This window comes from Macaca fascicularis, chromosome 3, assembly GCF_037993035.2.
Source record: "Macaca fascicularis isolate 582-1 chromosome 3, T2T-MFA8v1.1".
Lineage (NCBI taxonomy): Eukaryota > Metazoa > Chordata > Mammalia > Primates > Cercopithecidae > Macaca > Macaca fascicularis.
The window spans coordinates 110905585-110923533 of record NC_088377.1 but is presented as its reverse complement, the minus strand read 5'-3'; the positions used below and the strand labels follow the sequence as shown (position 1 = coordinate 110923533).

The 17949-nt window shown below is 36.4% G+C and overlaps 1 pseudogene; it reads right to left on the bottom strand.

Annotated features, from left to right (window-relative positions):
* Positions 1 to 2834: 2834 nt before the first annotated feature.
* Positions 2835 to 3279, bottom strand: LOC102120085 (small ribosomal subunit protein eS17 pseudogene; annotated as a pseudogene).
* Between the last annotated feature and the right edge of the window lie 14670 nt (positions 3280 to 17949).

Here is a 17949-nt window from a genome sequence, read left to right as displayed (position 1 = left end):
AGACCAATTGATACAATATTTTAATCAATTTATCATTTTTTCTTGGCAAATTTATCTGATAAATACATTTCTGGGTTATTTCTTAATATTTTAGTTGATCTGCCACATTTAATATAAGAATAATTAAAACCCATTGAAAATAAAAGGGGCATTTTCTGAGATAGTAAATCCACAGCAATCTGCTTCCATAATTGTAGGGTAATCAAACGTTGGTCTGCACACTAGTTAGAAATGTCTTAGTTAATTGGGATCCTTGTACAATTGGTCAGGTTTTAGATATTCCTTCCCTTGAATAAGAGGGTATTTAGCTTTATTTATGATCTTGAAAATGCATCTTTTCATTTTCAATTGTAATCTACTTACCACAAATGTTATGTTCATAAGATCCTTAGCCATTATGGTAACAATGATGTACCAAGAAAACACATCATTGCCAAAACCGTACCACAGATCTACTATCTATTCAAATGAGAGCTCTAAATCTTTTTATTTACTTTCAGAAAACAGTAACTTGGAACTAAAGGATGACCTTGAATTGTACTGCTACTAACACATTTTGGTATAGATAATATAGTTGAATTTTTGGCATTTAGGAAGCATTAAAATTCCATCAATGTAACTATTAATTGCAAAAAAAATTGTGATAGGGATTCAAAATGTTGATTAAGATTTAATATTGGCGGCCGGGCGCGGTGGCTCACGCCTGTAATCCCAGCACTTTGGGAGGCCGAGGCGGGCGGATCACAAGGTCAGGAGATCGAGACCACGGTGAAACCCCGTCTCTACAAAAAATACAAAAAAATTAGCCGGGCGTGGTGGCGGGTGCCTGTAGTCCCAGCTACTTGGGAGGCTGAGGCAGGAGAATGGCAGGAACCCGGGAGGCGGAGCTTGCAGTGAGCCGAGATCGCGCCACTGCACTCCAGCCGAGGGACAGAGCGAGACTCTGTCTCAAAAAAAAAAAAAAAAAAAAAGATTTAATATTGGCTAAAATATGTTTGATTTTGATGACTGAATAAACACTACCATAGATGTGACAGGAAAAAGAACAAGTTACTTTGATTTTTTTTAAATAAAGATATTTTTTGGATTAAGTTTTTGAATCAAGGCACTTTAAAATTTAGTTTTGATTCACTTCCGCATCAACAATACTTCGATTTTTAGAACTGGAGCATCTTCTAGCCTCTTCTTTATTAAATTACAAAAAAATCTTGTGGAGAAGCTAAGACTTAGAGGTGATGGGCCACAGATTGTGGGTTTGAAAATATATTTGATTTCTTCCATCAATTATCAATACCAATTTCATCATTATATAATAATTTTTTAAAGATTAGATGACATATGAGGATGGCAGAATAAGCTGGTAACCTTGAGACATCATAGATGCTAGAGGTTCCCAAAGGGAAAAGTTTCCCATCTCATCTCTGTAAAAACTGTCACTGTGGGGGTCTATTATCAACAAACAAACATATGAAAGTAAAACTGCATATGACTTGTTCAAAGGCTGATCATATAGTTTATTACCTAAAACCAGAAACCTTTGAGAGTTAATTAGGGTATAATTACACTGGGACAATGGGCTTAAATTGATACTATCTTAGATAAACAATCAACTTATAACAAGTTCAATGAATCAAAACTCTTTGCCCTGATATGTATTCAGATCAGCACTTTGAATAAAAGGTTTATTCAAAGCAAATGCAAAATTCCAGAGCAATATTATGTCTTTTTTTTTTTTTAATTTAGAGATGGGGTCTCACCTGTTGCCCAGCTGGAGCGGAGTGGCTATTCACAGGCCAGATCATAGCACACTGTTGCCTTGAACTCCTGACTTCAAGCAATCCTTCCACCTCAGCTCTGGAGTTCCTAAGATTACAGAGATGCACTACCATGCCCAGCCCTAGCATTAGGTCACCTTTTGACCAAAGGCATTCAAAGATATGATTGGATAGATCCCTTAAGGTTAAGCCTCAAGCATTATTCTTAAGGCTGTAAGTCACAGGTCTTGCTAGAGTTAGAATGCTTTTAAACTAGCATATGTGAATTACCTGGGGATTTTGTTAAAATGGAGATTCTGATACAGTAAGGCCAAAGGGGAGCCTGGGATTTTACCTTTCTGACAAACTCCCAGGTGATGCTGATGCTGTTGGACCTCGGACCCAACAGCTCATGCTGTTGGATCTTGGACCTCAACTTTACTTGAGTAGTAAAGTTCTAAAGTTAATTTAAGCAATCCATGTCTTGATGACCTCGAATTTTATCAAGAAAAAAAGGCTTTTCATTACTCAAGTCAGCAAGGTATGTTACCAGTTTCACCAACAAAAAGCCATTTTAGGTATCCAGTAACCTATTAGCAAAATATTGGTTATTGATCCAAGACAAAAATTTCAGAAGGGCTCTGTTAGTCATTGCTCAAGTATAACCCTCTCTGATAGCATACTGCAGCTAGATTGCATCAGGACTGTGCATTTGTGATTAACATGCCAGCTGACCACCACTCACATATGCTTTTTAAATAGGTACTTGGGTGTTGGTTTAATACAAGTCATATATATGCACAATATGTCACATTGCTTATACCAAAGAGTTTCAGAGTAAATTTTAGGCATCATGACTTTTGGTCTATTTCGCCTTTCATCTTTTAGTAACCAATATACACAGTCTATGTAATTTTATAATTGTGTGATCGATTGACACTAGGATGAGGGAGAACCCAAATACTAAAAGGTTGATCTGAAATGGTACATGGAGATATATAGAATATAGAGGTGACCTGCTAATACATAGCCCCCAAATTAGCAATGAAAATCTTTTTTTGTTGTTGCTGTTGTTGTCCCAGATTTATTGAAAATAATAGAGTATTGCAGAAAAAATTCAAACAGGTCCCCGAGGCATTTTGAAATTCAACCCAACTGTAGGCTGAGTAACCTGCAGGTTGGACAGACTGCCGAAGTCCAAAAGCTTCAGCATTTCCTTAGTGTCAGGATCAACTTCAATTATCTCCTGATCCAGGGCTGAGACCTCAGGAACATAATCGTCTCTCCTTTCTCTGTCCTCCTCCTGCAGCTTGATGGAGATACCTCCTACTGGGCCTCTCTGAATCCGCTTCATCAGATGCGTGACATGGCCTGCTATCTTGCTGCAGAGCTTCTTGCTGGGGATAATGGCGATCTCCTCGCACACGTGCTTGTTCGTGTGGAAGTTGTCGCCCAGGCGCGTGTAGTACTTTCCTATGATGACCGGGGCCGCCTTCTTCACGGTTTTGGTGCAAATGCGGCCCATGTTGGCGGGTCCTTGGTAAAAGAGTGCAATGAAAGTCTTAATGGTCATCTGAATTCTCCCTGATAGTAATGAGAGAAGTTATTTGGTGCTTTCCAAAATGTATTATTTGAAGGCAAGAGGTTGTGTCTAGAACTAGGTTTCCACAGTAATGACAGGCTTTTTGGGCCTGATGATTCAAAGATTGTATAAACCAGCATAGATAATTTCTAGAAAATGATTTAGAATTAGTGCCGGAAAATATGATAGAAGAGGTTTGACACATTTGGATTCCTATTAGTCATTTAATAATTTTGTCTTTGTGCTTTTATTTGTAATGTAATGAAGCACCATCATTGCACTGTTGAGATGATCAAAAGAGTTACTAAAGATAACATGCTTTGAAAAAATAAGCATAAAATTAGCATTTCACGTTTAAAATAATATTCAACTTCTTATAAATCATTTCATTAGAAGTCAATTTTTGTGGCTAAAACCCATCAAGATATTGAAGAAAAACAAAACTATCTTTTCTTACCTTCCAGTGTTTTAATAATTAGTGATGCCCTATGGTTGGGAATATAAACAAATATATGAATGTAAATAAGTATGCGTATAGATATGGCCTGCTCAGTTCACAAAACTGAACGTGTAGAAAATCTAGAATAATGAAGCTTAAAATTCTGTAGCTAACACTATAAAATGTAACCATGCAATCTAGTTTGTTTTGCGTCCTAAAGAAGGAATAGTTATCTTCTTTCTTTTCTAAGGTTTGATCCTCCTGCCTGGACAAAAGACACTTGTGCCATATAAATGACCATTTGTTTTAGATTTAAGTGGATAGATATTTTCTTTTCTTTTCTCTTTATAACCAGGATCACAGACATTATGGAAAGCCTCTTTGAAGTTTTATGCTAAGTACTTTCTGCTAAAGCTTTCATTTTCCTCTGCTTTTCTCACTACCTTTCCATTATGATAAATCACTAAAATCACAAAGCTTATCCTTACAGTGAACCTATCATTATTTTCTTTCCTTTTTTAAATTTTCATTTCTTCTATAAAGTTTTGATGACTTAGATAACTTAGACTACACATGACACTTTTAAGAGTAATGTTATACATATGTAGTTTTTTCATGCATTAAACACGGATTTCCCCCACTACAGCATGTCACATGATAATCACATGGTAATTGTAAAATATATGTTAAATACTACTGAAATGAAAGCAAAAAGAATCAGACCATTTTAAAGCTATCACCTTTCTACATTGTCACAGCATCCATCAATTTCCTTACTTACCATAAGAAAATGTGAATTGAATTTGCTTTCCAAAAGTGCATGTGTTCTTTTCACTGTTATTTGATGGAAATTTTGCATAACTTTTTGTTTCTTATAGAAAATATAATCAATAATTAGTGAATGAATAGTGTACATATCTCAAAAAGAAGGTGTATAAATCTTTATTATAAAATTCTGAAAAGAATAAGAAGTCAGAACTTACTATTTTAGTTTCATATTAGATAATTGTAAAATCATTATAAAGTGAACCAAATTTATTACTTGATTTAAAATAAAATTACATAATGCCCCCTTACAAACTGTTGAACAATAAGGCTTTAAAAAGTAATGTAAATATCTAACTGCTATTATTGCAATTACTTTTCATTTTCTGGAAATTAGTCTATAATTATAGTTTATGAAATATCAAATTCTGTGGTAGAAAATAAAAAAACACGTTTTCTCTGCTGAATATAAATAAGACATTCTATTAAACTGATATAAAGACATATTTCACAAACTTTTAAAGAATTTTCTTTGAACTAGATTAAAGACAGTTATTTCTGAATTGCAGTCTCTCAAGTTGTTAAGTCAATTTTGCAAGGTATAAATGTGATACAAAGAGGAGCCTCTTGCTTCTGTAGGCTCTTTGTTGGCAGAAACAATGTTTTATTTATCTCTGTGTCGTCAGCATCCAGTATCCTGAAATATGGTGGTTGATCAGTAAATTCCTCATGACTGAATACCTGTATATCTTCAGGGTATCCAGGAAAATACTCAATTGTGGTTATTCTTTCCAGTGCAGTTGCCTTTTCCTTAGAGAAGATATCTATTTTGTGGAGCCTACATCACAAAATAGATATGCATGTGAATATTAGAGCAGATATATTTGGTTATGTTCATACCTGTAGTGGTCTATCCTATCCTATTTTTCTAATTGTTTTCAGATCAAAAAGAATGTAGTAAAAAGGTACATGGATCTATAAAACATCACTTTTTAGAAAAGTAAGATTATTATTAATCTAATAAAATAATGAGTTCAGTAGTTTTGTCAGTTAGAACCAAATAAATCTGATGCTGAATATGATTTCCAAACTCCCCAGATAATTAGATTAATCCCACATCTTGATTCATAATATGCTATCATTGTTCACCCATGAATGGCCATATTTTAAAAAACATAATTAACTAGCCATAGAATGAACATTAGTGAACTTACCACCTGGACAAAGAACTAGATGAATAGTAACTAACATTTGCCTGGTTTTGCTTCTCTATCGTACCTCTCACAGAATTATCTTGACATTTGTGTTTGTAATTTCCTTCTAACTCAAATATGTATGCCTAAAAATATGTTATTTAGTTATTAGTTTCTGAACTTATGAAAGGGGTTTTAAATGTAGTTTAATATGAATCAGAACTGAATAAATGTATGCTTAGAATTAATTAATTCATACTTATAAAGTTCTACAAATAGTATATTATATTCCAGACATTTTATTAGCCTCTATGAAATGAATCAAAATTTGGCAATCTCCCAGTTTTGCAGGAGTTCTCATTCTTTTGGTGAACACAGACAAATAAACTTACAGTTATTATGTGATTTGACAGAGAAAGGACTCCTAATGCTTTATGATATGTACTAGCAAGTGGACTGAGTTGAGCCTTGAAGAATGAGCAGGATTTACTTAAGCAACAAGGGATAATGGCATTCCAAGATTTTTTATGTTTGCATGATGTATGTAAACTGGTAGTGTAAAACAAAGCTGGAAAGGAAGGCAGAAGCCAGATGGCGAAGAGCTTTGCAAACCATACACAGTGTTAAGGTGTTTCTTTGTAGGTTATAAGAAGTCTGGGAAAATTTAAAGATGGATTAAACGGTCTGTTTTGCTATTTAGAGAAATCATCCTAATAGCAGCCTGGAGGACAGGTAACAAAGAAGTCAAATGTGGTCACCAGACTATGACAATAATCCAGGTAAGAGTAAGAAATGTTGAGGATTGATCTCAGAAAGAGAGTGAGATGGAAAGAAGTGAGAAATTTATAAGGACTTTAGATGAGAATAACAAGACTTGTTTACAAATGTGAATGATCAATAAGAATTATGTTGAAAGGTGAGAAATTTAAGATTTCCAGATTTCCAGATTTGATTACTGCATCACTGGTAAAACAATTAGCCTGGTCTAGAGAATTTTGTGAAAAGACGTTTAATGAGGGATCATATGAGAGTGTGAGGAAAGAGTTTAGTCTTGGACCTGTTGAATTTCCTAGAACCTATAGGACAACAGCTAAACATATAGCTGAGCACCGAAACACAAGGCATTATACTAAGAGTTCTGAAAAATTCAAAATCAAACAGCTCTGAGCCTCAACAATTTTGCTTTCTGGGAAGGAATAATGCAAACACCCAAGTATCTTTCAGATTCCTAGGTGATATCAAACAGGAACAAAGAGTGCTGTGATTTGCCAAAGAGAAAACTCTCTTCTGTTTGTGTGATCAGGATGGGCAGCATGAGTGAGATGTTCCTTGAGGTTCGCCATGTGAATCTCATGAGTGCTTTGGTTAGCAGAAATGGTGGTGAAGGAAGGAAGGAAGGAAGGAAGGAAGGAAGGAAGGAAGGAAGGAAGGAGGGAAGGAGGGAAGGAAGGAAGGAAGAAACAGAGGCTAGAGAAAGATACAACAGAAAGCAGCATGGTATAGAGGCAGGGTATGTGGAAAACATTTACAGCTCTTCCAGTCCTTCATTCTGACTACAATTTGAGATTCAAAAAGGAGACTAGTGAGTAATAATCTGTAATAAAAATTGGGAACAGATTAAGAAGAACGTTGAATGCTAGGAATTGTAGTTTACTTAGTTGGCAGCCTCCTTGTGGATTGGAGCTCTAAGCTTAAATATGGTGTTAAGTGTAAAATGATCATATCAGAGTTTCACTTGAAGAAAATTAATGAGGTCCAAATATATGAGGTGAACTGAGGAGGACAGAAAATGCCTGTGAGGACCCTGTTTAGAACCCTATTATAATAATCCATAAAGAGAAAATGGAAGTTATAAAGGACAGCAGAAGAGAAGGAATAGAATGGATGTGATTTCATATTATTTTCAAACTTTTTAAATTAAAGATGAAAGGAAGGAGGGAGACAAGGATGGTTCTAAGAATTTGGGTCAAGCACTTGCTGGGAAGTTTGGTTACAGCTATGTGGGCCTGGGATCATCCCGATGACTATGTGTTAGAACAATTTTATGGGTCTGGGTGATTGGGAAGAAATAATTTATCTGAGAAGAAACAACTACCAAAAATAGCAAAGCCAGGAAAGATAAAGACTAAGAAAAATTTAAGTCATTTAAGACTAGCTTGGGCAGCATGGTAAGACACTGTCTCTACAAAAAACAGAAAAAAAATCCCTGGATGTGGTGTTGGGTGCCTGTAGTGGCAGCTCACTCAGAAGGCTGGGGTAGAAGAATCGCCTGAACTTGAGTAGTTGAGGCTGCAGTGAGCCATGATCATGTCTCTGAACTCCAGTCTGGGTAACAGAGTGAGATCCTGTCTAAAGAAAAAAAAAAAAAAAGACTCATTTCTTACCTTTGGATGAATGGATTTTTCAAAATTATGGGCATAGAGGAAAGACTACAAAGGGACATGGGATTTTTCCTTTATTTTACAAAAGGATTTAGTTTGAATAAAATTCCACAAGTTATTTTCCAGCTTTAATATTCTGGAATTCTAAGACTCTGTGAATCTTAGATCTCCTTGAGAGATTGGAAAGTGGATAAGTAGAGGTGTTGTATATAAGGAAGGCTTTATTTTATTTGTCAATAAAGGGCAATGGTCAGCAAGGGAAGAGACAGTGACAAAGAAAAAAAATGATAATGATGGAGCAAGATCCCTGGAGGAGAGCTAAAGCAGAGATGAGGACATTTGCTGTGGCAAGCTGATGCAGCTCCACAGGAGCACTGACGAAAAAGGCGTTGGGTAAAGATAGAAGAAGGCTAGAGAAAGGATTTGAGGAAGTGCATTTCGTTGGGCTCAGCCCAAGTAGTAAATTAATAAGTGATGTTTCTCTTCTGGGAATGAAGGGGTAAGGAGAGGGAACTGGTGGGATCAGTAACATCTGCTGTCAGGAGTGCAATAGACAGGAGATGCACTGAAAATTGCCAAATAGCAGTGAGGAGCAGATTCCTTTGAGTCTACACATTCCTTTGTCTGCATGGCCTCTCTGTATGATTTCCTTAAGCAGAGAGTGTTAATCTAGAATGTTTAAAAACATATTCATAGATGAATGTATTTGTCCTGTAGCCCTCTTCAGTGAGGTTAATTGAGGCTATAAAGCCCAGGGACATGCAGGCCTGACATGGGACAAAAGGCATTTGATATGACCTGAAAGGGAGATGGTGTTTCTGTGATCCATTGCACTTCATTAAAGTAACTGGTATAGATAGATTGTTAGAGAGGATTTTCCTCACTACAATTTCACATCCACTGAGCCCAAATTATCATAGTCAGCAGTTTCTTAGCTTTTGATAGAGGGCAAAAAGGAAAGCAGGGTGAGAAGTACTGAGCTAAACCTCTTGTCTGATTTTATCCGGCCTTAGAGAATCTAAGGTACATAGAAATGCAATGTTTAAAATATTGGCTACATATAAAGATCAAAGAAAGGGATTACAAAGATAGCTTAATATTTTTTTAATGAGAAAATTTATACACATGTAGAACATAGCAGTGGTAACATGTGATGTTTGGACATTTTCAAAGTGAGTAAAGAGAGTCTTCGTGAACTCTTAGAAAAATCTTTTCTGTCAGTAGTCATCTATAAACTTCCCTGGCTTGGAGTCACAGCTGGGAAACTGGAGCAGGGTCAAGGGCACATAGCATTTCTTAGCACCAACAGATCCACAGTAATTGGACTTCAAAACCATGCTGAGTCCCTGTTTCTTAAAAACCAAACTGAGAATTATGTAGCGTTTAGCAACAAATAATATTCCCTGGCCAAAATCTAACGCTGCACTTGTAGACAATGTACAATCTGGATCCATTCCACCTGCTTGTGAAAGCTGCCAAATGTTTACTTTCTTCTAATTTTGTCCTGTGTTGTGTTTTCACTCATAACACATATTTTGCACCAAAAATAATTTAGTGGGTTACTGGGAATAGAGTCATAAATGAGGAGAAAATGGAGAAACTGCTGGCTGGTGGAACAGCCCACGATTAATAAATTGTTCAACATGTGATTTGGCAGCTCTTTGATTCACCAGCAGAGTCCCCTCCCTTGTAAATTCTAGTTGGCTTTCCCATACATTATTATGTGGATTCCTTATAACCACTTCCCTTTCTGATTTTCCAGAGACAGGGTATAAAGTTTCCCTAAACGCCAATAAAATGTGAAATCTTATCCCTCTCTTTAGGCTGGCTTTGTGTAGTCATCTTCTAAAATAAGAACAGCAAATGTCTTAAACGTTGCTATTTTCTATTTTTATGTTCATTCAATAGTTACAATTCTTCACAGTTTTCATTTCAGTGGCAGTTTGTTAAAATTTGAGAGATAGATATTAATAGAAATTGTACATATTTTCTTTTTGTCTTTAAAAATAAAATTAATTTCTCATAATGCTGTGAAGAAAAATCCACATCCTTAAATTAGTACAGATTATATACTAATTTCTCTACCTAATCAAAATCTATAGATGAGTGGACTTGAAAGAAGTACATTAACTTCAAATCCATTAACATATAATTTTAGTTTGCTGTTATATTCCTGAAGTAACATAAAAACACTGGGGTTTGAATGTTGATTCTGTTTACATAATCAGAGAATATTTGTTTTTTATGGAGGCATATGTTTAGTCATTGTTATTAATTGTGACACACTAAAAAGGGATGCTTTACTGTATTTTACTATACTGAAGCATTTGTTGACAAGCTTTTAAAAGGAGGTTTTCATTTTGTGCAATGGAGGAGAGGAAGGATATAAATAGCTTTCATCGTGTGCAGTGTCTTTGGAGAATAATTTTTTTCTTTCTTTTCTTTTTATTTTTTAAATGGAACTTTGGCAAGGAAAAGCCTAAAATATATACACAGCATTACATCATTTGTATTAAATCATTTTGTGTTTTGAGGGCTTTCTAGATTCAGAAAGTAAAAATTAGTTAGAATGAAAAGATAAATCATTCAATATGTCCAAAAGCCTCAGAACCCATGTTCCCCAGTATCAAAAAAGTTCATGGCATATTTATATGAGACCTGCAATGTATAAGCCTTGAATGTTTAGAAGTTGCCTTGGAATGCAACTAGAGAAACAAAATTTGCAAAAAGATTTAAGTAAGTTTGGGACGAAGGGAGTTGTAGCTTCATTTAACTTTCATTATTATAGCTCTCTATAAAATTTAAGTAATGCAAATAATATTTTGAGGGTTCTTATATGCTTTTCTCTTTAGCATTTCTGACTACATGACTTTCCTGCTTATTGGACTTGAGCATTTCCCTGCCTCTGGGCATGGGATTTGGGGTTGGGTAGTGTTGTATAGATTAATACATTGGACATGTTTCTAAAGAGAGAGAGACTTAATATTTAGCTATGTTTGCACAGAAGATAATAAGCTTGAAAGCCAGGTTTAGGGGAAGGGAAAGAATTGTCCAAATTTCTTTCACTTGCATTAAGATATCAAAGATCCAGCCTGAAGGAGCCATACATAGAGTTAGGCTTCTGTGTGGATAGAATGTCCCCTCTGCTTCCCTCAGTGAGGCACTTTGGTGGTAGAAAACAGGACATATAGAAAGTAAAAGGCAACTTCTTCTCTCTAGCCTCAGGAAAACATGAGAAGCTTTGGAGAAAGAGGGAGAGGAAAAGAGAAAAGTAGCCAGATGTGTGTCTCTAATTCATGTGTCTCTAATTCATGGTGTGTCTCTAATTCATCTGCCTAGGAGGTATGTCATATACTTAGGGTAGGACAATGAGAACGGGATGGCATCAGCTAATTCCCCATCAAGAAGAAACAAGGAGGGAGGGGGTTCCAATATAGGGCAGTTTGGTCTAGCCAGGAAGCAAAGCAGCATAGTTAGAGAGGATAGGTCAGGCTGACACACCTCAGCCTCCTTCAGCTCCTGTGATTGGTAGCTGAGATGAGATCCAGGGAACTTGTGGGGTGCAGGGGTTGGGGGTTGGTGAGCTATGGCCAAGACTGCAGTGGGCCATCAGGCTTGGGGAGTGATGGAGACTCAGCACAGACTTGGCTATGAAACCTGTGATAGCTGTGGGGAAAGTCAGCAAAGGACAGATGGTGGATGTGCCAGGGGGAATCCCCTTTGCTCAAGCAATGGGCAATGGGCTAATTAGCCATGGAGTTTAGAAACAGTTTAGAGATACATGCCAGCAGATGCCCAGGAATTAGGTGGATTGGGATCATTATGCTAGAAACAAATGGATACAGCCAGTATACATGTGCAGGTCTGTTTAAAATAAGAGTTGGGATAGGGATTGTCAGATAAGAAGCAGAATTACCTAAAGAGACTATCTGCATATGCACACCAGGCTGAGTTTTAAACTGAATAAAGTTGAAGTTTTAATTTTTCCCTTCACTAACCAGTGGGTGATGGCTCAAGAAAAAAAAAAATCGCTTATTTATAAGTTTAAAAAAGGAGCTACATTTTTTTTAGCGTGTTTGAGTACATTGACCCATCTATACTTTGAGCAAAGCTCTGGACTCATTATTAAAATTGCTGGTTGTCTATTGAGCAGCATCACTATATCTGAATTCCCAAATGTGTCATGTGATGTCATATCAAAACTTTTATTATACTCAGAAAGTGGCAGTAAAACCTTTACTCCTTATGCTTAAAAAAATCAAAATTATTTCATAGTTCTTTGCCAATACTAGAAGTCATAAACTAATGCTCTGCAGGTCACAACATGCTTGTATACGTTTTACTTGACCCAAGCAGTGTTTTTAAAAATAAAGATAATAGTTGAAGCACTAGTCACAGTAGCCAAGACCTGGATTTCAACCTAAATATTCATTAATGATATACTAGATAAAGAAAATGTGGTACACATATGCCATGGAATACTATGCAGTCATAAAAAGAATGAGATCATGTCCTTTGAAGGAACTTGGATAGAACCAGAGGCCATTATCCGTAGCAAACTAACGCAGGAACAGAAAACTAAATACTGCATGTTCTCACTTATAAATGGGAGCTACATGATGAGAACACATAGACACAAAGGGGTAAACAACAAACACTGGGGCCTACCTAAGGGTAGACAGTGGGAGGAGGGAGAGGGGTAGAAAAAAAATAACTATTGGGTACTAAGGTTAGTACCTGGGTCACAACATAATCTGTGCAACAAACCCTTGTGATACAAGTTTACCTACATAACAAATCTGCATATGTACTCCCAAACCTAAAATTAAAGTTAAGAAAAATGTGTTGTACATTTCAAAATTCCTAAGACAATAAATTTCAAATGTTCTCACCACAAAAGATGTTAAATATTTGGGTTGGTGCATATATTAATTAGCTTGATTCAATGATTCCACATTGTATTCATAAATCATAACATCACTTTGTATCCCTTAAATATATACAATTATAAAATGTTGTACCCAAGGCCGGGCGCGGTGGCTCAAGCCTGTAATCCCAGCACTTTGGGAGGCCGAGACGGGCGGATCACGAGGTCAGGAGATCGAGACCATCCTGGCTAACACGGTGAAACCCCATCTCTAGTAAAAAAATACAAAAAACTAGCCGGGCGAAGTGGCGGGCGCCTGTAGTCCCAGCTACTCCGGAGGCTGAGGCAGGAGAATGGCGTAAACCCGGGAGGCGGAGCTTGGAGTGAGCTGAGATCCGGCCACTGAACTCCAGCCTGGGCGACAGAGCGAGACCCCGTCTCAAAAAAAAAAAAAAAAAAAAGTGTTGTACCCCCTAAATATATACAATTATAAAAATGTTCAAACTTAATTCCATAAAAATATGACAAAAAGATTCATACCAAAAACTTTGACAAAAAAGAATTAGAATATTCTACAAAATCATGGATCTCTTGTTACTGTTGATGATATCTGGAGATCTGGCCTCACCGTGCCTGCATTCCTAAACATCACTGATTGCTAAAGCTGAGCATTGGGTGTCCATTTCTTATGAGTGACGGTGTTTCACTTTGCCACTGTTCCTATTATTGTCTCTATCAAGCATGCTTCACGTATACCTCTAACCCCCTGGCATTCTTTGACATTGGATATGTAACTTGTATATCCAAAGGATAAATTTCTTCTCTAATCCTATACTCAGCCCCTGACAATGCCCCCGAACCTATATTTTTAACTTCATCTCTCACTCTCTCTCTGTAAGTTCTGTACTCTTCAAACACAGCAGAGAACTCTTCATTTGTGTTTGCCTGATCCCATTATTTTCTTTCTTTATGACGTTGGAGGGCCCCCTGCCTCTTTTTAGTCTAATCAAACCTTCCAAATAAAAGAGTTAAGTCAAACCAAGACCACAGACATTTTCTTAAATGCCACTGTGTGGGAGCCATTGTGTTGGACGCTGCTGGAATCCATTCCCATAAGGAAATTACAGTATTTTTGGGATATAACACATAAACATTTAAGTAAACATATAGTGCATTGGATAACAGATCACAAGAGTGATAGAATGGTATAATGAGGCAGTATAAGCAATGGCACCATGAAAATCTTCATGAGTTGCCCACATCATCTGCATCTCCCTAAAGCAGAGACTCTAAATCCTGGTTTTTGTCATGGAAGAGCAGCTTTATTTCAAGGGTCTCACTAAAATCTCAATGTTAAAAATATATTCATTTAAATTAAAAAAAATCTAAGAACACAATGTACATCTCAATTTCATGTATACATACACACATAAAGAATACATAATGCACATTTACTAGAAGTTAATGAAAATTAAAAGCATGCATCTATAGTTCACATTTCTTCCAATTTCTTGGTCAGTGGTTCTTCAAAGTTTTGCAATTTAAAACTTAATACTATGAAAACATTTAGAGTTGTTTTCTATTAGTTCATCTAAGTAAGAACATGGTATTTTTTCTCACTATATTAGAATTTCCCCAGAAGAATTTATTGCCATGAAAAAAAATACGTTCTAGGAAACAAGAGAAATTGTTTTTTCTCATTTCTATCACTGTCAGGACTTGCCTCTCCATGCTTAGACCTAGCAGAGAAATGCTGAAGATATCCTGCTGGTAAGCAAGTTAACTGTTAAATAAGGCTCTAGGGTTAAAGGTTAACAGGCATGGATTCAGCAACAACTTTTTATAATGAACATGCATCACACCTATTAACCTAAACACCCTATTATATTAATCATATTTAATTGATTTTATTTCAATTTTCAGCATTCCCACCTAAGAAAATTGCTGTTTCCCTAACATTCCTAGAACTCAGTCATTATTATCATGTTAAAATTAGTTCTTCTATTGGTCATATTGACATCAGGCATTTAAATGATTATTTAATATAATAAATAAGGTCTAAATGGAGTTTTGCTTAAACTGAATTAATGCTGCTGCCTCTTTCTTTTTATTGATTTTCATGAATTATTTTAGTAGGTCGAAGTAAAATAGCATATAGCTAAAGATTATTGTACGAGAATATATATGGCAATTCATTTATCTCAACCAACTCGGTGATTAATTAATGTAGGTTAATTAATTAACCTTGCTATATGGTATCCTGTGGGGTTAATGCTAACCATCCATCTATATATTTCTGCCATTGCTGAGGCAAAGGAGTAAGGCATCACTAGGAACTGGAAGATTTACAGTCTTCCCCAGTCATACCTACATAGGGCATAGCAAAAATTATACACGTTCCTATTTGAATAGACCATTACCCCCAGCTTAAAAAAGTAGAAAAGAGGCACAGAGAGGCAGAGAATGCTCCCTCCCTCTCCATCGCTTTCCCAGATCACTGCTGAAAACTTATCAGGACTTGGTTTAAAAATCTCTGTTCCTTGGCAGTCTGCTACTTAGCAACTAAATCATTCTCCCTTTCCCCATTTGTTCTACTCACCTTGCAACCTAAAAGAAGAAAAACATTTATCCCAGATGTGTAAGTTAAATATGCAGGCATTCAAATTCAGTAGATTTTCATACATTTAGGGATGTCAGGAATGTAGCTAAATGCTAATGTTATCTAGGGTATCTCTGATGAAATGGGATTTAAGTGTGCTTGAGGAGCAAAATTTTATCAGATAGAATGGGGTATTATTACCAAAATAATTTATTTAATGATCTGTGCTTTCCAAATTTATAAGCAAGTATTTTTCCTTAGAAAATAGAGTGGAGGGGTTCTTAGGGCTGCTTTTTAGTGAACAACTGACCAAAAGGATAATTACGTAATACTTTTTTTTTTTTTTTGAGACGGCGTTTCACTCTTGTTGCCTAGGCTGGAGAGCAATGGCATGATCTCGGCTCACTGCAACCTCTGCCTCCTGGGTTCAGGCGACTGTCCGGCCTCAACCTCCTGAGTAGCTGGGATTACAGGCATGTGCTGCCATGCCTGGCTAATTTTGTATTTTTAGTAGAGATGGGATTTCTCCATGTTGGTCAGGCTGGTCTCAAACTCCTGACTTCAGGTGATCCACCCTCCTCGTTCTCCCAAAGTGCTGGGATTCCTGGCCAATTCTGTAATTCTTAAAAGCTGGTGTCTAGAATGGGAACATTGTGGGGTTTTTGTTACAACAGTTTAACTTTCCCCATATTAGGAATATGTGTGTGAGTTCTATTTTATTCATATAAACCTCTCTTGTTTAAAAAACACAAAGAAATAAAGATTGAAAGAACATTTTATATTCACGTGTATACTCATTACGATTTTCATCTTTTTTCAACTTAAATGTTTTTAAACTTTAAAGTTTCTCTAAACATTTGCTTGAGCAAAGGAGAATCTGCACTTTAGATATAATTACCAAAAAATGCATAATTAGAAAGAAACACTCAAATGCACAAACACATTAGTATAGTAAAAAAATACACTGCTGATAAAGCTTTCTTATCTAAATATTGGTTAATGGTTTTGCCAGAACAATTACCACACACACACACACACACACACACACACACAAACACACACAATGCAATAAGCTTTAATTTAGGACCACAGATTGTGTAAAGCAAGCTCACCGATAATTACAAATTAGGCAAAATTGTGGTTAGCTCAATGAAAAGGCTCAAAAGTGTGCCAGGCCAATGGCAAAGGACCTAAATCTAAAGACAGACAAGCTTTTCTTGATTACAGTGATTACATCATGGTCATTAGAATTTAAAGTAACTAACCCAAACACAGACATCATATCTTCATTTGATAGCTATAGTCTAGTAAATAGTGGGAAAGGATGTTATGTATGGATTAAGCTTGATGAAATGAAAACAGACATTCTTTTTGAACCTGTCTGGCAAAGAAAATAAAAACTTCAGAATCAGGCAGTAAAGTGAGCTTTTAAAGTTCAGTCTCTTTGATTGGAAGGGGTCTGTGTACTGTTTTTGGCTATTCTTTGTTTTATAGAGAAGCCACTGCAACAACTAGCTATGCATGACTCTTTCAGCATGCAGTCTCTAGTCAACTCAGATGTTAGAGACCGACTTCTTGGTACTTAGGCCAATCAGGAATTTTAAATTTTCAAAGCATGATGAGGTGCTAGCAATGGTTCAATATTTATTTTCTCATCAACTGTAATACAATTAAACCTCGTGTGAGTCTTAACTCTCCAAATGTTGATCCTCAAACAGTCTGCAGGATCCTCTCCTGCTCTGCATGTAGCAGTTCATGCTGAGAAGACAAATGCTTTGCTCAGGGGAAAGAGATGCATTGGGTTACAGTTAGAGCTACACACATGAAAGCAAGCCCACTGGCCCCTGACCCTGAACCCCTACTTCACAGCATTACCTGTGGGAACACTGCCTGAAGAGCAGTATTCAGGATCAGGGAAAGGAGGCAAAAGAAAAAAAAAAATGTGGAGGTACTAGAGAAAAATAACAGCATCAAAACAGCATGTTGAAGTTTTTCTGTATTACCTGTCTTATGGATAGAAGATCCCAGCTTGTTTTAAGAAAACACAGCCATTATTTCCTTTTTTGTGTTTTTGGATTCTGCACTAAGAAAATGAAGACACGGAAGCAGTGGACTAATACACTGACATTATATAACCTTAAGGAACAATGACATTCTATAACCTTAAGATAAAAAATAACCGAATAAGACAACTTGTAGTCTGAACTTTATGTATTTATGTATTTATTTTTATTTTTTTGAGACGGAGTCTCGTTCTGTCACCCAGGCTGCAGTGCAGTGGCAAGATGTCGGCTCACTGCAGCCTCCGCCTCCCGGGTTCAAGCAATTCTCCTGCCTCAGCCTCCTGAGTAGCTGGACTACAGGCTTGT